Raw genomic sequence first — 22,616 nt, forward strand, 5'->3', positions numbered from 1 at the left:
CCACGTGATCACTACGTCATCATAGTGCATTGTTGTCACATAGGGCAATGTGTAGGCATGCCCACATATTCCTATTAAACATACAGATAGTGTGATGCTTCCTTTCTTTGGTAATGAAATGTAGAATGAAGTACATAAAGTCTTGTAGTGCCATTTCTCCTATGACAGAAAACCACGAAGCTTCAAGCCATCTTCACTGTCTTTTTCTCTGGCTGAAAATGAGTAGAGGAAGAATATATCTTGGATGATTATTATTAACTATTTGTCCTATGTTAACACACAGAAACCTGATTTAAAATTCAGGGCCCCATTGTGCTGGGTGAGTTGCAGACGCATGCTAAGAGATAGTCCCTCTACCAAAGAAGTTGCAATCTAAAACTGACAAAACAGTCAAAAGATGGAAGGGGAAACAAAGGCATAAGAAACTGAAGTAACGAGGGATTTGCAAAACAGGATATATTCGATTCAGATTTGGCTCAAATCAGGGACAGTGATTCGATTAGTTGATTCGGATCACTGTCCTGATTTGATTTGGCTGAATCCAAATCTGAAGATTCAATGCTGATTCAGAGAATCAGCTGTTCAGTCACAGACACAGGTTTAAATGTTTTTTTATACATACCTCAAGGTACCAGGTGTGGCTCATAAATGCTGAGATGGCGGGGCAGATGAAGTATCCCATAGGAGCATGGGGAGGCCCCCCGCCTACTCGGCAGCAAACCTGGAAGTAGACTGGAAGTACTTCTGGTCCACTTCCACATCTACTGCCGAGTGCTCCCCTCTGGCTCAGTGATTGGCCACAGAGGGACCCTGGGTGACTCCCCAGGCCCAGGAGGCACCAGTTGCCAAGCTGGGGAGCTGCAGCGGCGTGGGGTGGGGTGGACAGCGTACTTTCCAGTGGACCCAGAAGTGGACTGGAAATGCTTTTGGTCCACTTCCAGTTCTGCTGCCAAGCATGCTGGGGACCCCTCCACACTCCTGTGGGATGCTCTATCTGCCCCACCATCTTAGCAATCACAAGCCACCTGGTACCTTGAGGTATGTAGAAAAAACTTTTAAAGCTGTGTCTATGGCCGAATCATCGAATCTTTCTGAAACCCTCCAAATCGATTTGGAGGGTTCTAATTTGATTCAGAGAGATTAAAGGGTTTCCTGATTCAATTCAGGGTATCTCATTCTGTTCTTGTAAATAAACTGACAGGCTGTGCTGTAGATGATTACACAGTCAGGCGGGTGGCAAATTGGCTTAAGAGTTGCACCCAGAGAGTGGTGGTAGATCGGTCTATATCGACCTGGAAAGATGTGGGCAGTGGAGTCCTGTAAGGCTTGGTCCTTGGACTGGTGCTGTTCAATGTCTTTATCAGTGACTTGGACGAGGGCCTGGAGAGCACCCTGTCCTAGTTTGCAGATCATACCAAATTATGGGGCAAAGTTAACACACCTGAGGGTTGGGAATGGATCCAGGTGGATCTGGACAGGTGGAAAAATGGGCAGAATGAAATAGGATGCAGTTCAACAAAGACAAGTGGAAAGTGCTGCACCTGGGCAAAAAGAACCACCAACACACTTACAGGCTGGGGGATGACCTTCTCAGCAGCACAGCAGCAGAAAGGGATCTTGGAGTCACAGTTGACTCCAAGATGAACATGAGTTGTCAATGTGAGGAAGTGATCAATAAGGCTAGCCACACTTTATCATGCATTAGCAGATGCATGACAAACAGGTGCAGGGAGGTGATGCTTCCCCTCTATGTGGCACTGGTCAGGCCACAGTTGGAGTACTGCGTCCAGTTTTGGATGCCACACATCAAGAGGGATGTGGAGAATCTTGAGAGGGTTCAGAGGATGGCCACTCATATGATCAGAGGCCTGTGGTCAAGGCCCTACAAGGAGAGACTGAGGTACCTAGATCGCTTCAGCCTCTGCAAGAGAAAGCTGAGAGATGAACTTGCAGCTGCCTATAAATTCATCAAGGGAGGGTAGCAGGGAATAAGAGATGCTCTTTATACTAGGGCACCCCCTGGAGGAACTAGGAACAATGGCCACAAATTGATAGAGAGCAGATTTAGGTTGGACATTAGAAAGAACTTCTTCACAGTAAGGGTTGCCAGAATCTGGAATGGACTTCCAAGGGAAGTGGTGCACTCCCCTACCCTGGGGATCTTCAAGAGGAGATTGGACAAGCACCTGGCTGGGGTCATTTGACCCCAGCACTCTTTCCTGCCCATGGCAGGGGGCCAAACTTGATGACCTACTGTGGTCCCAACCCTAACATCTATATACCTATGAATTTGGATTCGAAGATTCGGCCACCGAATCAGGCCAAATCTCCACTTAATTGAATCAGAGACCGAAGCTTCGTACAGCCCTAGAAGTAACTTAGTCATGGGCACACAAACAATCAATGGCTGAGTAAGGATAAAAACCAAGATCTAGCAAAACTCAGTCTAGGTTCCTATCCACTCAGGAATGTTTCCTCTGTGGTTATCTTGCTTACTATTACTACATCTAGTGATCAGTAGCTTCCTGCTTGAGGGGCATTAGTTAGAAACCTAACTTGTTAGGTACCTGTGTTTTACAGTCACCTGAAATAAGACATTTAGTTTTCCTCAAAGAAAGTGGGGAGTGTCTTCGGATAGAGTGTGGGATATTGAGAAGTGCACCCAAGATTTAATTAGGCAATCAGCAAGTTTGTCTACAGGGAAACAAATAGCTACCTAATTAAAGATAAGAGCAGTAGTGTAACTGAACTGAGGCAGGAGCCTCCGGTGCTAGTTTTCAGGGGCAGGAAGGCAAAAATAGTTGCTGCTGCTACCCTGTGTGTCATGTCTGTGTTGTTTCATCTCTGAATAAAAGGAATCCCTAGCACATATGACAAGCAGAGTTTTGGTTATTTCTTATTAAGCACCCGACTAAGGGATGTTTCACTTTCTATTTAGGCATTCCTGCATTGTTAGGCCTATTTAAAAGGTGCCGTTTCCAACAGATGGTCACTTCCAAAATGAACATTATCAGGCATGCTAAATACTGTTTCCCCATGTGGTTAAACAGAATAAGAGATGTGATACTCTCACTGCATACGAGCCCACCTGCCTTAAAACATGGTCCTGGCAATTCAAACAGGTTTTCCTCAACTCCAATTATTTCTGTCCTCAGGGATGGTCATTAACTTAGAATAATGCTTCTCACTCCCTCATCAAGTGTAGGGTGAACTCATTAGATGAAGTGTGTGCAAGCCAAGGCTGCCCTGTCCCTGAATTATCCCAGAGAACAACGTAACGAGAGGCTTCACTGTATCTATTAAAATATCTCAAGCAATTCATTGTCCTGTAGTCTACTTCCTTTCTGTCACCAAGTTATTTAAATATGATCATCAAGCTTAGGAACTACAGTATGTAGTTGTGCTTTAAGAAAAAAATCCCAGGCCTGCTAACACAATATTAAATTCTTTAAAAACCTAACATGTAAAAATCTCCTAGGTTAAAATTCAAAACACTAAAAAAAAGAGAGAGAGAGAAATAAATTAAGGAACTTAATATCCCCCAGTTCCTCTCCTCCATTTTCCTCTCCTCTGTTGTGCACCAGTGGGACACAGAATTTATTACAGACTTATTGGGAATATTTTTGTGGAAGCGCATTGTTGAAATGCTGGCAGCACGTCACTGAGGATATAATACACAAATGCTTAAAAGAAACCAGTATAGTGCAGTGTTGTTACTACATGGTAACAAGCAGTGAAATATACACAGAAGGTAGTTACTGAATTCCCAGATCATTCTGTTTAGTTATGGGTTATCAGACCTACAAGGATATTAGCCATTCTCTCCTAGAAATCACAAGTTAATAAGAACCAGAGTGGCTCTTCATCATTATGGAGATACCTTCCCCCCTCTTTTGTCACACTGAAAGGCACCCTATGTTCTAGAATATGTGGGGACTGCTGTAAAACAAATTCAACATCTTTTCTAAGATCAGTATAGACACATGCAATAGCCATTTTTGTGTGCAATTGTGGGACAATTCCTTTAAATACTGCAAATGTCATTCACCCATACATTTTTAAGACAAGAGTATGGTGGCTTTCGTAAATGATCATGCTCCAATGTTAAAGGCTAGATTCCATTAGTGCAAATTCCATGAAAGGAATTGATTATACCAGTGGTGGGGGGCGCTCACTCAAGCATTACTCTCAACTTTTGTAATGCTTTATGCCAAGATATCTCAAGGCAGTGTAATTATACAGGCTACAGTACCAAACTAACTGAAATCAAAGGAAAAAGTAAGTGCCCCTTTGATCCTGTTTTAAACACCAGTGGATCATTAGACTCTCTGATAGCCCTATGCAGATGGAACCAGAATCTGGAAAGGTCAAAAGATAATTCCAACCAAAATCTGAAAGGACTGTATTATTACAAACTGTTATTAGTACTGAGTGGTCAACAGAAACCTCAATCACAACTGAGGCCTCAGAGTGCTTAATACTGAAAATTCAGGTTAAAATAAAATCCAGTTGGAAAGAACCTTATGAAGCAAATGGTTCAGGATTCATAGTGAAGGCCATTAGGAATTATTGCAGTTTCTGTTCGACTGGTTATGTGGAAAAGGTCACAGCTGTACATTAATTTACAGCTGTCATATTACTTTATGACATTACTTTATTATTTTATTGCTGTTAGTCATGTGATTCTACAACAGTGTAATCTCATTGTAATTTCATTTAGACTAGGAAGGAGCACCTGTGTGTGTATATAAATAATATGATTCAGAGCAGAAGTCTAGTGGTAAGGGATGAGAAATCTGGAATTTTTTAGTTCTAATTCCAGTTCCATAGTCACTTTCGTCTTTGGCTGAGAGCAAGAAACCTAAGATTTTACAAAAATATTCACTAGTTTTAGGTGCCAGATTGACACCACTACCTCATTTTGGATATTAGCAGACTTAACAATGTGGCCCAGTTGCTCAGAATGTAGATATCAAGCTTGTACAACTTCCACTGTAATCAACAGGGGCTGTAGGTACCCAATACTTATAAGAAAAAAACCCAAAACCTGACTGGGTTTAGGTGTCAATATATGCACTGAGGTAACTAATTTTAGGTATCCAATTGGGAACTGTTGGCCTGTGTATCTAAAGTATGGCACTCAACAACTGTATTCAAAACACTTTAAAACTGCAGTTAGAGTCTCTACCTGTACAACAACAATAATCAGTGGCAATGCATGCACATACACCCCCTGACCGGCTGTGCTCGCTTCTTAGGTGATGGGCAGGGGGGCAGGCAGGAGTGCTGGTGCCTGCCCCTGCAAGTGCCAGCTGGGGAGTAGCGCTCCTGGAAGTGGCCACAGCCACTTCCAGAAACAGCTGCCAATCCCTCTCTCCTTCCACCCCACTGGTGAGCAAGATTGGCCGTGGGGGGACCCTCCCCCCCAGTCACTGACTGATAATTGGGGGGGCAGGCACATACCCCCCCTGGCTAAAGTGGCACCAGTCACCCATGACAATAATTATAGTTTCATAGTAGCTAGGGTCAGGAGGGACCCGAACAGATCATCTAGCCTGACCCCCTGCCACAGGCAGGAATGAATGCTGGGTTCATAAGATGCCAGACAGGTGATCCTCCAACCTCCTCTTGAATTTGCCCAAGGTAGGGGCGAGGACCACTTCCCTGGGAAGTTGGTTCCAGATTTTGGCCACCCTAACTGTAAAATATTGCCTTCTGATCTCTAACCTAAACCTATTCTCCATCAGCTTATGACCATTGTTCTGTGTCACCCCAGGTGGTGCTGGGGAGAAAAGGCTCTACATATTTGCTGTTGATCTCCCCAGATGAGTTTGTAGGCAGGTCCCCCCTTGGCCTCCTCTTGCTGAGGATGAACAGGTTCAGGTCCTTCAGTCTCTCCTCATAGGGCCTGTCCTGCTGCCCTCTCACCAAGTGGGTGGCCCTCCTCTGAACCCTCTCCAGGCTGGCCACATCCCTTTTGAAGTGCGGCACCCAGTACTGGACTCAGTACTCCAACTGCGGCCTGACCAAAGTCACATAGAGGGGGAGTATCACCTCTCTGGACTGGCTTGAGATGCATCTTTGGATTCATGACAAGGTATGGCTGGCCTTGCTGGCTGCGGTCTGGCATTGGCGGCTCATAGATTCATAGATGTTAGGGTCGGAAGGGACCTCAATAGATCATCAAGTCCGACCCCCTGCATAAGCAGGAAAGAGTGCTGGGTCTAGATGACCCCAGCTAGATACTTATCTATCCTCCTCTTGAAGACCCCCAGGGTAGGGGAGAGCACCACCTCCCTTGGGAACCCGTTCCAGACCTTGGCCACTCTAACTGTGAAGAAGTTCTTCCTAATGTCCAATCTAAATCTGCTCTCTGCTAGCTTGTGGCCATTGTTTCTTGTAACCCCCGGGGGCGCCTTGGTGAATAAATACTCACCAATTCCCTTCTGTGCCCCTGTGATGAACTTATAGGCAGCCACAAGGTCGTCTCTCAACCTTCTCTTGTGGAGGCTGAAAAGGTCCAGTTTCTCTAGTATCTCCTCGTAGGGCTTGGTCTGCAGGCCCTTGACCATACGAGTGGCCCTTCTCTGGACCCTCTCCAGGTTATCCGCATCCCTCTTGAAGTGTGGCGCCCAGAATTGCACGCAATTGCGGTCTGACCAGCGCCCAATAGAGGGGAAGTATCACCTCCCTGGACCTATTCGTCATGCATCTGCTGATGCACGATAAAGTGCCATTGGCTTTTTTGATGGCTTCGTCACACTGCCGGCTCATGTTCATCTTGGAGTCCACTAGGACTCCAAGATCCCTTTCCACCTCTGTGCCACCCAGCAGGTCATTTCCTAGGCAGTAGGTGTGCTGGACATTTTTCCTCCCTAGGTGCAACACTTTGCATTTCTCCTTGTTGAACTGCATTCTGTTGTTTTCTGCCCACTTGTCCAACCTGTCCAGGTCTGCCTGCAGCTGTTCCCTGCCCTCCGGCGTGTCTACTTCTCCCCATAGCTTTGTGTCATCTGCAAACTTGGACAGAGTACATTTTACTCCCTCATCCAAGTCACTGATGAAGACATTAAAAAGTATCGGTCCAAGGACCGAGCCCTGCGGGACCCCACTGCCCACACCCTTCCAGGTCGAAACCAACCCATCCACCACAACTCTCTGGGTGCGACCTTCCAGCCAATTCACCACCCACCGGACTGTGTAGTCATCCAAGTCACAGCCTCTTAACTTGTTCACCAGTTTGGGGTGGGATACCATATCGAAGGCCTTCCTGAAGTCTAAGTATACGACATCCACCCCTCCTCCTGTGTCCAGGTTTTTCGTAACCTGGTCATAAAAAGAGACTAGAGACTCATGTTCATCTTGGAGTCAATAATGAATCCGAGATCCCTTTCCACCTCTGTGCTTTCAAGAGGGGAACTCCCCAGCCTGTATGTATGCTGTGGATTCCTTCTCCCAAGATGCAGCACCTTGCATTTGTCTACGTTGAACCCCATCCTATTCTCATCTGCCCACTTTTGTAGTCTGTCTAAATCTAGTTGCAGCCTCTCTCTCCCTTCAAGTGTGTCAGCCTCACCCCACATATTAGTGTCATCAGCAAACTTGGACAGCGTGCTTTCCACCCCCTCGTCCAAGTCACTGATGAAGATGTTAAACAGTGTGGGCCCAAGGACTGAGCCCTAGGGTACCCCACTGCTCACATCTCGCCAGGTTGAGTACAACCCATCCACCACTACTCATTTTTTACCCAATTTTTTACCCATCCAACTGTGTAAGCATCAATGCCACAGTCGCTTAATTTATTGATGAGGATGGGGTGAGAGACAGTGTCAAAGGCCTTCTTAAAGTCTAGAAAGACTATGTGCACGGCAACACCATCATCCAAGGATTTAGTTACTTGGTCATAAAAGGCAATCAGGTTGGTCTGGTAGGACCTGCCTTTGGTGAACCCATGCTGATTGCCCCTGAGCATGATCTCCCCTGCAGGCCCCCCACAGATGTGCTCCTTGATGATTCTCTCCAAGATCTTCCTGAGCACCAAGGTGAGGTTTACAGACCTATAGTTACTTGGGTCCTCCTTCCTCCCTTTCTTGAAAATTGGGACCACATTAGCCAGTTTCCAATCCCCCGGCACCTGGCCAGATGACCACAAATGCTCATACAGTCGAGCCAAGGGCTCCGCAATGACCCCTGCCAGCTCCCTCAACACCTTTGGGTGGAGGCCATCTGGACCTGAAGATTTAAAAATGTCTAGCCCATCCAGAAGATCCCTAACTACATCTGCACTGTTTATTTACAATTCACAATTTACAATTCACAAGCCTATTTGGAAGACTGAATACTTGGGCCAGATCCACAGACAGGGTAAAATGTTTTCACTGTATGGATGTCAATGGGGTGGGCTAATTTACACCAGCTGAAGATTGGGCCCAAGTTTTCTTTTTTTTTAAAGCACTCTATCTATATATATAAACCTGTAAAAGTGTGTGTGTGCATGTGCATGTAAAGTTTTATTTATATATAAAACTTTAAAATCATGCTTCTATTTCAATCAGTTTATGAACAGAATGATCAGTCTACTGCATCTCCTAAATCAGAAGTGCATTCTGCCACACAGTTAAGGAAGTGGAGACTATCATTGTAATTTTATTGAAAAGCTCAGCAGGTACTCTGAGAAGTATTATAAATGGCTTATTGGTTTGCTTAAACTGATTTTATAAGGTTAGATTCCTCTAAGATTCCTATATCTCTGACACAACCTAGGTAACCTGTCCATTTGATAGTCAGCAGCAGAATGCCAGGAGTGTAATGAACTTAAAATACAATATAAAATAATACACCCAAGTGCAGCGCTCACAACATCTTCATTTATTATTTTTCAGTAATATTCTGTTTGTTTTATTATTAACTCCTTCCTTCCTTCCCACCAACTCCCCCCCCCCCCCCCAAAAAAAAATAAAAAAATCCCAGGATAATCCCAGAGAATGTCTTTTGACAAATTGTATCTTTCTTATTTGTTTTAAGTTCCCTAATAGAAACATAAAAACATAGAGAAGCGGGGCTGGAAGAAACTTCCATAAGTTAGTCAAACCTGTCCAAGTCGGAATCATCCCCATCTAAAATCTCCCTTACAAATCCATTGTCTAACCTGGGAGTGGGCAATATTTTTGGGCAGGGTGCCAAAAAAAGCTGCAACCTCGACTTCTAAGATACTAGCATTCCATGAGCAGATAGTTGGGGAGCTGCAAGGGACCCAATCCTTGTTGTGGCAGCACAGCCCTGGCCCCTTTATCACCATCTTCCCTGAGGCACATGTGCCCACCATGGAGTCTGGGCTGCTCATACAGGTGGTTTGGAGCCCCAGCCAGGCTCGTTGCCAGAGGCAGATGCACACGCTGCTTGAAGCAGATGACAGGAAAGGGGCTGGAGCTTCACTGCCACAACAAGGATTGGGCCCCTCATGGCTCCCCTGCTATCCTCCCCAGGGACTAGCATGCCAAGCAAAATACCTTTGCATGCCATGCTCTGGCACGTATGCCAAGGATTGCCTACCCCTGGTCTAACCTCTTAGCAAAATGACACAGTCAAGCTTGACGCAACAGAAGACATAACAGCCTAACTTGCCTCAGGGGAAAAAGGGGCACCACGGTGGCCAACATACTGCTTCTGTAAGTATTGTTAAAATACTTTCCAGAGATTCCAGGAACCTTGTATAGGTTTAAATTAATTTGGACCATATTTAAGGCCATATTTATGAAAAGTAAAGGTGCTTAATTAATGTGTCGAAATGAGAAGCGTGTGTGCATGATACTTTAAAGCGGGTTAAATGCTTTTGCACAGCTTTAATGGTGTTGGTGTTTGCGTGCCTTGGCAGCATATTGCGCATTAATTCCAGGCACTATAGGAAATTTGATGGCGTAATGTGCCTTAAATGACTTGGGACTCCTTCAAGGAGTTTTAGTTTGCTGCCCCTACAGCCATGTGCAGCTCTGTGCACTGCAGGAAGCCCTGCAGGGAGCCTGGCAGCAGCCGGGGAAAGCAGGCTCTGCCGAAGAAATGCGGCAAGCCTGATCTTTTTTTTTTTTCCCCTCCTTGGAGCCTGCCTACCTCCTGGAGCTGCGTGGGGGCTCAGTGCTTCCCTCCACAGCTGTGGTGCCCCCCAGGATCATCCAAGCCGGGTGCCTGTAGGCGGGTGCTGCCGGGGGTGGGGAAGGAGGGGAGGGGAGAGAGGATGCCGCTGTTGCAGAGGGAAGCACCAGCCCCACCCCCCCCCTTCCCCCCAGTCCAGGGACCACTCTGCCTGCTGGCAGCTCACCCTCCCCTCCCCACCGGAGAGGCAGGTAAGTCAACAGGGTGCGTGCACAACACGGAGGTTCAATCGGCCCTAAATTGAAGTGGTGTTTTTAAAAACCTATTGCTTCAATGTGGGGCCCTTGTTTCATCTACACATGCCCATAGGCAACTACTTAAAGCCTATTTGGGACTTAGTTAGTGCCTATGCCTGTGCTCGGACAGCCTGTACTGGGATGGAGTCACAGCTATGTATATCTTCCTTGGTATGTACTTTAGTACTATATTTAGGTTTAAGCTCTTATTACCTCACTCTACATTAACATTTAACAGGTATTAGATGAAAGTAGGAATGACTTGCAGGTATTTAGGAAAATGTGCCTACCACTGACTTATGAGGAATGAAGAGCAGTGTTAAAAATGCTTTTCATGTTCTTAATTTAGAGGGGGTGTTGCATAACCTTTTTGGTCATTTAATTATAGTTTAGTTTCACACCATTACAGTAACAGTTGTTCTGTCTAAAGGCAGCTGAAGGATGCCAAACTGTGCACCCAGCCATATGGCCTTGGGTAAAAATCTCCAGTACAATTAAAATGAAAGGCATAGTTCATCTATTGCATAGTCTGTGCTAGGTGGGGATTCAAACCTGCGTGGATAGAGAGCAGAAATTGTTGAAACATATCAGGCTAAATTCTCTGCTGACGTGGATGGGCCCAGTGACATCAATGGCATTTTCCTCTGCCTATAGAGAATTTGGCCAGGTAGACCAATTATTCCCTCATTTATACACACAAAAACCAGACGCAAATCAACTGATGTCAGTGAGCTACATTCTACATTGCTCAGCATGTTCTGTAAGCATTTATACCTGTGCAACCTGGATGAAATATGCTACCAGCTGAGAGCAGTAGCATTTTATACCCACTTTGCAAGGTTATAAATAACTCTAAGGTTCAAGGCCAAAGGCTTAACAGCTGTCAAAACCTGATGAGGTGAGAACAGGATCAGGTCCTATGCATAACACTGGCTAAACTGTTAAAAATGCCAAGTCAAAGTGTGTGAAAATACTTCTCATTCATTTTTAACACCTCCTATTTTTTAATTGCATTGCATCTTTCCTCCAAGGGTTTCAAAGAACTAAGTGACTTGCCTAAGGTCTCGCAGCACTACATTGGCAGAACTAAGAACTCATGAATCCTCATACCCATTCTCCTATTACTAATCCACTAAGATCAGGGGATTCCACAATCCCCTTAGCTTTCAACTGGCTGAAGGCAATAAATAGGAGCAATGGAGGTCTGCTGTTGCCTAATGCAGCTTTAGCACACTTCCCTACCTGCAGGAGCAGCTGCAAGGAGGCAGACTGCTCTGCCTCCTTCTGGGCAGGAGAGAGGCTACAGCTGAAGTTTCTGCCTGTTGTAGGTCTGTAGTGTTAGCTAAGGGTGGGTGAGACAGGCACCTGGGTTGGGCACCAAGTTAAGAGAGGATCAGGAATTGACCCTCCTGGAGTCTGTGCTCCAGCACTGCCAGGCTGCAAACTCCAAAACAGGCCCTGATTGTTGTTACTCTAAGAGCAATAGAGCCAGAATGGGCAGAGCAAGCAGAGGGCAGCTCAGCTGGGACTGTTTAGAAATTCCCAGCTGAGTAAGTCCGCTTCCCTCCCTGCCAGTTTTGTGTGGTTGTGTCTATGCTGACCTCATCCAGATTTCCCAAAGTGCTTTGATGAAGGATCTGCACTTTTTTTTTTTTTTTTTTTTTTTTTTTTTTATGACTGGGGCTCAGGTCCTCCCAGTCTCCTTAAGAAACAGGAATCAAGCTTGCGCTCTCTTGGCTACTTGACAGAACTTTTTGTCACTAACCACTTAATAGAAAATCCCAGATATCTTAGATCAATGCACAGTTTATGTGACCTAGGATATAAAACAGAGAAAATCCCAAACAAAACAAAAAGATATTAAAAATATAAGTGAAATAGAAAGATAGCTTGACAAAAAGGCAATAATAGAGACACAACTAGATAGGCATTAGCTCCAGTTTTGTGAGAATGATTAACCTGAGAACTATACTCTCCACACACACACACACACACACCATCCCTTCCCCTTCAGCATCTTCCAGTAAAATCAACGTCATGCTTCAACCAGCTCTGGCCCTCATTCTAGCCAACGCAACTGAATCCTCAGTCCCAACAAGCATCTGCTCCCATTTTCCCTTCACATCAGGTTCTCTGGCCAAATTGAACTACACTTGCCCCAGGACAGGAAGTGTGAAAAGACGATTAAGAAATCTTTTTAATTGCTTTTGATCTCTGAAGCTAAATCTGATGCTCAGTGGGTGCATCTACATGCGCAAGTACCCCGACACAATAAACTTCAGCTCAGTTTGCACCAGTCAGCTGCTCCCAAGCGTAGAGTTTACACATGTGCTCAGGTTCACAGCAATTTAAGGCAGGGTAGAGCATCCTCTAGCTGGTAGGTGGCCTGGGGGGTCAGTTCTGAGCTCTGGCTGGTAGCATCGGGCAGCGGAGGGGCTGGCCAGGGTACAAGAGTGTTACCAGTTCAGGGCTAGCTGGCAGGCAGCCCCTGCACTGTAGCATCCTGACAGCCCTGGTTACTGTCTACACCTGTTGTGGTGGTCTAAATTACTTCACCCTAGGATAGTACTTGTCCTGGACAGTACTATCCTATAGTGGAGTTAATTAATTTACCACACACTAATATGGGCATACATGCAGATAGTAAAGCTTTACTGTGCAGCTAATTAATCAATTCCACAATAAAGCGCACATGTAGATGTGTAGTGTAAGTCTCACAAAGCTTGATGAGAATACATTATGAAATTCCCAGCTACTCCAGTTAATGTTAGATGCTAAGACTGTCAAAGCATCTAAGGTTGCTTTCTCTGCTTATATCATTAAACAATGAGCATATCCAAATAGATTTTCACATACTAGATTTAGTCATATTTTAACTAGAGTAGAACATTTTAAATGATGTATTTCTTCTTTAGGCAATACTGCAGGAATCTCAGATTTAAAAAAAAGAGAGAGACCATTGACATTTTCCACTAAATGCCATAAGCTTCCTAATGGGACCAAAATAATTAGCTGAGTTTCATGACTAAGAATGGCTTACCTTCAATTCTGGCAGTGAGTCAGGAGCAAGAGACACACCTGACTGCTACCAGTATCTCTAGAAAGGACTTCAAGTTCTTTGACCTAGTTTAACTGAAGCTACACTTAACTCTACAGGAACTACCTCTGTGCTTGTGGGGATTTCTTGCATTGGGTCAGATCCTAGTCCTCGCTCCATCAGGGGAAGGAAGCAAATAATTCAGCCTAGCCATCTACACGTCAATTCCATAATGGGCAACCTATGTGTATGAGACAGACAGCTGTCATATTGACTCTGCATCCATCCTCCTCCCCTAGCTCCTGGCTTCTAATATGAGGTGCATTGTTTGAAGAAATGGCTTGTGGCTGGGATGTCTCTGTACTGTGGCTGTTTTTAAATTGTTGCACTGGATCCATGGGAGCTGAGGGATGCTTTTAGAACAGCTAGGACACTGCTTTAACTTATACTCAGGGACTCTGTGACTGGCTAAAAACTAACAGATAGGTAAGTTGAGTGAGGATCCAGAATGATTGGATAAACTAGAGAAATAGCCAAATCAATGAGATAATATTCAACCAGGACAAGTGCAAAATCCTGCACTTAGGATGCAATAATTGGATGTACAAATACAGACCAAAGAATGATCGACTAGTACTACAATGAAGGACCTGGGAATGACAGTAGATCATAAGCTGAATACGAGTTACCAGTGTGCTCTTGTATCCAAAAAAAAGGCCAACGGCATAATAGTGGGTTGTATTGACAGCAGTTTCACTTGCAAATCAAGGGAAGCAATTCTTCTCATTCCCACTGGTGAGGCCTCATGTGGAATACTGTGCCTAGTTTTGCAACCAAAATGACTGGGGGTAAGAAGCAGCTGCCAGATCAGGAGAGACTAAAAAGGCTAGGACTCTTCAGTTTGGAAAGAAGGCAGCTGAACGGGTTTATGATAGAGATCAATAAAAGCATGAAGGGTGGAGACGAAATGAATAGGAGACTCGTATACCAAGTCCCAGAACCACTAGAACTAGGGGGCACGCACTGAAATTAGCAGGAAACAGGTTTAAAACTAACAAGAGAAAGAACTATTTTATGCAGCACATTGTTACCTTGTGGAACTTATTGCCAGGAGAGACTATAGAGGTAGACAGTATAGTCAGAATCAAAAAGCAACTAGACAAATTCATGGATGATAGATCTATTAATACCTATTAAACAGAACAGTTGAAGATGTTTCCTCTGGCAGCTCTAAATCAATGACAGTGGATGCCAGGAAGAATAATGAATGGGATGGATCACTCTAGATATACCTGGTTCAATGCTCTCTCTCAGGTATCCACTCCTGCCACTGTCAAAGACAGGATATTAGTATGGATGGACCATTACTCTGACCCAATGTAATGCTTCTTATGTTCTTACTGGAAAAGAGAAGACTAAGAGGGAATTCAATAACAGTCTTCAAATTCACAAGGACAAGTTTAAAGAGGATGGAAATATATTGTTCTCTTTGGCCAAAAGGGAGAGGAGCAGTGGCCTCAAATTACATCAGAAGAAATTTAAGTTAGGGATTAGGAAGGACTCTCTTATTATGAGGGTGGTTAAGCATTGGAACAGGCTACCTATACAGGTTATGAGATCTCTGTCCCCAGAAACTCTCAAGAGCAGGTTAGACAGACACATGACTGGGATGATCTTGACTTGAACAGGGTCTAGATTAGATTATGTCCCTTCCACCCTGCTTTCCTATGATCAAGTTGCAGCAAAGAAAGTTTAAGTTAGATAGGATGAGAAACTCTCTCACTGGGAGGGTAATAAAACACTGGAACAGGTTACCCAGAGAAGTTGTGGAATCTCTATCCTTGGATGTTTTTAAGACCTGGCTAGACAAAGCCTTGGCTGGCACAATCTAGTTGGGGATGGTCCTGCTTTGAGCAGGGAGTTGGACTAGATAGCTTCCTGAGGCCCCTTTCAACCTCTGGTCACTTCCAATGCTCTGTTCACTAGGAGTAACAAGGAACAATGGTCACAAAATGACAGAGAGGAGATTTAGGCTAGATATCAGGAAACATTTCTTCACAGTAAGGGTAGCCAAAATTTGGAATGGGCTTCCAAGGGAGGTGGTGCTCTCCCCTACCTTTGAGGTCTTTAAGAGATGGCTGGATAGGCATCTGACCCCAGCACTCTTTCCTGCCTAGGCAGGGGGTGGGACTTGGTAATCTGTTGAGGTCCCTTCTGACCCTAGCATTTTGAATCTATGAATCCTAATTTTCTATGATCCTATGAACAGTTACATAACACTCCATACACAAAATCCACTCTATCCCTTTCTTCTCCTTCCCTGAGATGTTCCCAATCTTCCCTATGTTAAGTGCAATCTATGATCAGACTTAGATGTCTTTAACCTTTGTTCACCTTCTGAATCCCAATCTTCCCATTTCTGAGGGTAAGATAATAAATTAAACCATGGGGGTTTTTTCCAATCTGTCCACCTATGAAGTAACATTCAGTGCTGAATCTAAAAACTATTCTGCTTGATATGTCTCTAATATTTCCCTTGTCAATTAAAGTATGTTATTAATTATTGGGGCAAGTTGAATACTACAGTAAAGTAGTCTGAGTGTTGTGGAATTTTTAAACAAATTAATTTTGTCTGGGTTTGCATCTTGCTTGTTTTGGCTAGAATTCTGGCTGAAAGCAAGAGGTTTAATGACAATTAGGTTTGCCAAAACACTAGGGCTATGCGAAATTTTGCTGGGTGTTTCATTTTGATGCTGTTTTGACTCATTTCGAGCTCGAAACAGCAAAATTGAAATGAAACAAAAGGCTTTGAAACAGCCTTAAAGCAAAGCGCGGGCAGTCGAAATGTTTTGAAAGTTTTTAAACGTTTCAAGTTTCGAAGCTGGGCTTGCTTGCAGGAAAACAGAAACTAAGGAGAAGGAGGGAAAAGAGAGGGGAAGGACTGCTCTGACATCGACTGTGTAGCTGGCCAGTGACTGTGATCCTTCCGTGAGGTCACAGTCCCTGGCTGGGGGAGAGATGGAAAAACGGTTGTGCCTTAACACACACACACACACACACACACACACACCCCCCCCATTAATTTTGCTCTGAACAGTTTGAGGTGCAGCTTCCCAGAAACCACTGCTCCCATCTCCTTGATACTTGGCAGGCTTCATGGCCTCAGAAGGGGCTACCATCCCTGCAGTTTTCATCCCTCTGCTCTGTAACACACATACACACAAAGTCACACATCACAAGTTTTGCTTGTCAGCAGCTTGAGGTACAGTTTCCCAGAAACCCCTGCACCTATGTCCTTGAAACCTGGCAGGCTTCATGCCCTGAGAAGGGGCTACCATCACTACTATTTTGATCCAGATCTGCCAAGAAATGACAAAGTTATGGGCAGTTTCATGCTTCCCCACTATAGCCTATGGGCGAAACGCCGAAACGGCATTGAAACAGCAAAACAGTTTTGATGAAACAAAACGGAACAGTGCTTCGAAACTAAATGGAACTCAAAACAAAACACTGTCCCATTGAAACGTCAAAGCAGAAGTCAAAACAAAACGGTGCCCTTTCACACAGCCCTACGAAACTTGCTTATTTTAAAGCAAATATTGCAGAACATATTTCTTAATTCAAATTCATGATCGTGAATGGATTAGTTGTCAGGCTTATTCTAGGCTTTAAAGATTTCCAAACAAGGAACAGAATCAATGCAAATTAACAGAGTCCAGTCAAAACAGTCCAAACCTCCAAAACTGAATATTAGCAACTCACTGCTCATAGACATAGTAAAATGAAGATCATTGTAACTAAAACTGTAGTCTATTTGTTTATGGAGAAGAGGGAAAAAAATGCAAATTTGAACAGTAATTCAGATAGTCACAAGTGCAGTAAATAAACACAATACTGCTGAATGATTTTTTTTAAATACCTAGTTATGAGATTCACATGCTTGCTATATTATTCTGTGAACAGTGCCCTCTCAACTTACCCAACACTTTAAAATATTTTACAATCGTTTTAGTTTTAGCAGTCAGAATACTTTACATCATTATGTTTATTCACAACCAACCACCTAAAGAAATAACCACCCTTTCCCCACCCCGACACAGTTAAGTATAAATGTTACTTACTTAAAAATTTCACTTAAGTAGATAATTTCTTCACGCATCAGTTGATCACACTAAGTAAAAATGGATGGTATTGAATGATGTAGTCTTACCAAGAACTCTTAGACCTCATTTAAAACTATTGGAAGAACAGAAAATAATATTATAGCATAAATATTGATGGACAATATGGATATAGTATATTCATCATTAACCTACTTTAAAAAGATAACCAGATTAATGTTTAGCTACAAGAATATACATCTAGTTGTATTTCAAGATTGAAGTAAATTAGATATGCTGATTCCAGTCCATCTCTGGCATAATGCCATTGAAGATAATTCCACTGTTAGTTCAGTTGAGGCTGATGAGTGATTAATTTAGCCTCTGATTTGTTTTCATTATTTTAGATCCTTTTTAAATTCCCCTCACTGATGCTAAGCATGGATATAAATAACAATCTTTTATCAATTTCTAATTTGACAGGAACACTCGTTCTCACCTCTGGCAGGGAGATACATTAAAAAAAAACTTCAGCATGAACAGAGTCTAGTCTCAGCAGAGACCACTAATAGTGTATGAAAATGTGTGTAATGGTTTTATGATACACACAGTATTCCCTGGAGAGATGAAGTGAGAGAATCAGTGCTCTCTGAAGTGTATTTATATTGCATTTTAGGACTGCTGGACTTGTATATTATTTCATTAGATGGTACTTTATTCAGGGACTTGCTTATCTGTTCAGAATTCTGAATTGAGTTGTCCGCAATTTTTTGTTTTGCTGCCAGTCTATCTGACAATGCAGAATATAAACCACATTTTTCCATCCTCACCAAGATTTGCAATCATATTTTGTGGCATGTTGCCAGACATGCTGAATTAATAGGTCTTGCTGGTAATGTAGGTAATATTGCAAGTTTTTGGCCTAGCAATCATGATTTTTTATCTGAAAGCAAAGCACAAATGTAACTGTAAACCCCACTTCCTTTGCCAAGAAAATCCAAGTGATCTTTCATCCTTCTGTGATATAGAATAAATTCAAAATAAAGTCATGAGCTAAGAAATGTTCTGGGTTGTAAATGCTTTATGAGCCCCCTTTAAGGAAAAGGCAATAGAAAAGATCATTTGAAACGAAAGGCTACATTTTTCTCATCCCAAAAGAGGTTGTGTCAAATCTTGGAGCTCATGAATACAGGTTCATGTTGCTTTAGCTTAACCAGATACAATGTGAAACCCCCAAATGAAGATATATTTCAATGTACAGTGATGTGGAATACTCAACAGAATATATATTGTGTAACTGCATCTATCTAAGGTAAAAAACTATCCACTTTATCAGAAAAGTGAAATGGGAAGTCATAGGAAAGGATTTTCATCTATATGCCATGGAGCAATGCTCTAATGAGGCTTCAGAACTTAAGGTTAGAGACCTATCAAATCACAATTTCATCTTTTTCATGGAAAATGCAAAATCAGACATTTTCCGTGAAAAATGGTGGGCTCTGCAATTTTGGTGGGCTCACTGAAGGAAAAAAAAAAAGCTTACTGGCAAGCAGAGAAAATGGTGGGAAGCCCTGCAGTCTTAAAGAATAGGAGGGAAGAAGTAGGGGAGAGGGAGCAAATCAGAGGCTGAGTCTGTGACGTAGGCTCAGTAGAGGATCCAGTCCAGGACCAGTCAGGGAAGCAAGAGGATTTTGGTGCCATCTTTTAAGCAGGTGCCATCATGCTACTGCAGAATGATGCAGCCTGAGGAGGATTGAGCACGGATGAACACTGAGAAGAAATCCTGTAAGACAGCCCAATACGTTTCAGCTCTGGACCACGTAAAGTAGTATCCTTCAGGGACCTTGCATGCAGATGGATGCAGATTGTTCTGTACTACCTACGTTGTGACTCTGGATGTGTTAAGGAAGACCAGCACAGATTGACCCTTCGAGTCCAAGGTGCACATGAAGTGAAAGACTGTTGCAGAGGCTGACGTTCAGAGCAAGAAACAAACAACTGTTTTTTTGCTCTTTGAAAGGACCATGGAAAACAACTTGGCAAAGCAAGAGGTGGTATTTTCCCTCGTAGAGGCTTTTGCAGTGGTGAACATCTCGCTGGAGAAACTTGATCACCTGAAGTTAAGGAACTACCTGAACCAAAATGTGCCAAATGCTGGTAGTTTTCCATGTGCCAACAAGCTTCACCAAACTATCTCCCTGCAGCGATTGCTTCACATGTACAGTCCACAAAGTCTACATTGGCAAACTATGCATCTTGCTCCATTGTGGCTGATGAAGCCACCAACCCTCAAGATAACTATCTGCTGCCCATTTTATTTGTACCTGGGAGCTGGACAGACTGGGACCTGCATACTTTTCAAACAGAGCTGGTCCACCTCACATCTGTCAAGTTTTCTACCATGTCTCAGGCTATGGGGAAGACAATTGTCAACTATGGCTTAGAATTTAACAAGTCCTCAGCATTTCTGACTGAAAATGACATGTACATGTGCAAAGCTTTCTCTGATGTGCTCCAAAAAATGCTGCCCAATGCAGTTCATGTCACCTGCAATGCACACATTCTGTCTTTAGTAATGATATCTGGTGCATGCAGTTCCCTGATGTCGATAGTTTGGTGTTGCCCTTCAAGAAAGCTTTCAAGCACTGTCCAGACTGTAAGGTCCAGTATAGGAAGTCCCTCATCAGTCAAAGTGGGGACTCACATGCCACTATGTCACTGCCACCAGAGCCTGTGCTCACAAGGTGGCATTTGTGGGTCAGTGTGGTTCGTTACTACACCAAGCATATCCAGTACTACTAGCAGTCTGTGAGTGAGGAGCTGGAAATCACATCCAGCACACAGTGCATGCTTAAGCTTCATGATTTCCCAGAACAGGGAAACATTCAAGATACAGTGAAGTTGTGGTGGAAAATGCCACCTGGTTCATGGAGCTTCTAACATGGTTTGAAGGCCAGCAGGCTGTGATCCACCATGCATACAACAAGCTGATGGATTTAATAAGTTGGGTCAAAGACATAGTATCAGAAGAACTGTCAAGCTGTCCTCATGAAAGCTAGAGGAGAAGGGACCTGTTCCAAGCAATAGCTGTGAAGCTGAACCAGTGCTACATGTATGACCCTTCATTGGCACCACAGTTCAGCAACTGACCACCTCCTTCCTTAGTGCTGTAAGCATTTGGGATCCCAACAGGTGCCTGTTCTGAATTGTGACCCTCAGCTTCTGAAATCAGTTCCTGGATGGCAGAAAGATCATGACAAGGAATGTGGTGCGTATGTGAACTTTGTCAGAGTGCCAGATGCCTGTGTCTCTGTTTTGGGACTCTGCCTGTGGCTGGTTTCAGCATCTATACACCCTCGCCAAATGTTGACTCACCATTCCAATGAACTCCGTGAATGCTGAACGTGCTTGTGGCAGCCTCATGCTCCACTCACTGTGGCACCAGCATCCAAGTGGCCAGTCTGTGGGCAAGTTGGCTGGCCAGGGCTCACAGACCATGAAAATGGCAGCTGTCATTTTCTGCTTGCAAAATCGGCCTTTTGCTTCCTCAATTTGAGAAGACCCCTATTTATGAGTTAATGTCCCCAGTAGTACTTTTCAGGGAACAGTAGTGCTTTTCAGGGAACAGCATTTCTACTTAATAATAACATTGGCTTTTTCTGTAGTGCTTTGCATCCATCTATCTCAAATGTATTTCCAAAGCATGTATCATTTTTCCACTTACAAATGGGGAAAGTGAAACAGAACAATGTGAAGTATCTCACCCATGGCTTTCCAACATGCAGGTGGCAAAGCAAGCAAGAACAGAACTCAATCCTCCTGTATACCAATCCAATGGTGAACCACTATTCACTTCAGTTTGTTATCCTTTTATTTATTGATTGATTTTATAAGGAAGGTCTTCAGTTTAGAAAAAAACAGTAGCTTAAACAGGGGTGGGTGAGAGGGGCACTGCCACTGGGTGCCAAGTTAGGAGGGATGCTGGAATCATCCCGTCACTGCCAGAGTCTGCACCACAGCAGCATTCCCATGCTGGGAACTCCATATCAGACCCTGGATGCTGCTGAGCTAAAAACAACAGCTGGAGTAGGCAGAGCATATGGTACTGGCAGAAGTAGCACAGGTAGGGACTGTTTAGGAGTTGCTAACATGGGTAAAACTAATGGCCTCCACTCCTGTTCCACCCTTAGAACTGTACACTCTTCCCTTCCCCCCAGCTCTCCTACAGGTTTTGCTCCAGGTGCCAATTCTGCTTGTTACACCACTGAGAAACATTCTATAAAAATCTGTACATTGGAAATACGAACCATTTACCACACAACTTGCAATCCTGCAATCTTACTGCCCAGGTGTAGATACCCAATGACATTTAAATTAATTCATGCGCTGATATTTATTTAATGCATGCAAATTTTAGTTAATAAGAAACAGTATTGTTCTTAATCTATGATCCATAAGAAGTAGCTGAAAATATGAGTATAGGCTGGGGCAGTGGACCACCTACATGGACCATGCTAGAAACAAAGAATGAACTCAAGTGTGTTTCTATGGCAGCTGACTGTTACTTAAAGTGATGGAAGCATTTCAAATGAAAACCAAGGCAATACTGAAAAAAGGAGATGCTTTTAACCTACAAACCATAGGTGTTCCAAGCACGTAATAGCACAGCAAGGCTTTATTTTTTAACAAACCTTTTCTTTCTTTTTTTAAAATCCTTAACATTTCCCCATTCCCTGTCCCTCACCTCCCCAAATGATTCCCACACCCAGCCTGTGGGCCCAACCGAGGCCTTATCAAAAGGCTGCCATGCATTTCTAGTTAATGGGAATGTAGGGCTAGATTCTCTACTAAATTTATTTTACACCTTGTATTTTGACCTTAAGCTAGCTGGAGAGTCCACCTAAAGAATTCTTCTATGCAGAATCCTACCGTTTCCTACACCGGGTTCCTGCTCTCTCTTCTATGCTGCCAGACAAAGGTGGGAGGGTGCAATTTGAGATGTCTCAACACAGTGATGTCTGGATGGAGGCAAAGACAGAAGGGCAGGGAGTATGTCAACCAAGGAAAGAGTAAGATGGGCATGATAATATGTGG

The 22,616-nt window shown here is 43.7% G+C and overlaps 1 long non-coding RNA gene across 1 annotated transcript in view; it reads right to left on the reverse strand.

Annotated features, from left to right (window-relative positions):
• LOC109285815 (uncharacterized) overlaps positions 1-17,653 on the reverse strand; it is an 80,649-nt gene extending 62,996 nt beyond the window's left edge. The window contains exon 1 of the long non-coding RNA XR_002093674.2: positions 17,544-17,653. This is a non-coding gene — a long non-coding RNA (uncharacterized LOC109285815). The remainder of the gene's footprint in view (positions 1-17,543) is intronic.
• Between the last annotated feature and the right edge of the window lie 4,963 nt (positions 17,654-22,616).

This window comes from Alligator mississippiensis, chromosome 5, assembly GCF_030867095.1.
Source record: "Alligator mississippiensis isolate rAllMis1 chromosome 5, rAllMis1, whole genome shotgun sequence".
Taxonomy (NCBI): Eukaryota; Metazoa; Chordata; order Crocodylia; family Alligatoridae; genus Alligator; species Alligator mississippiensis.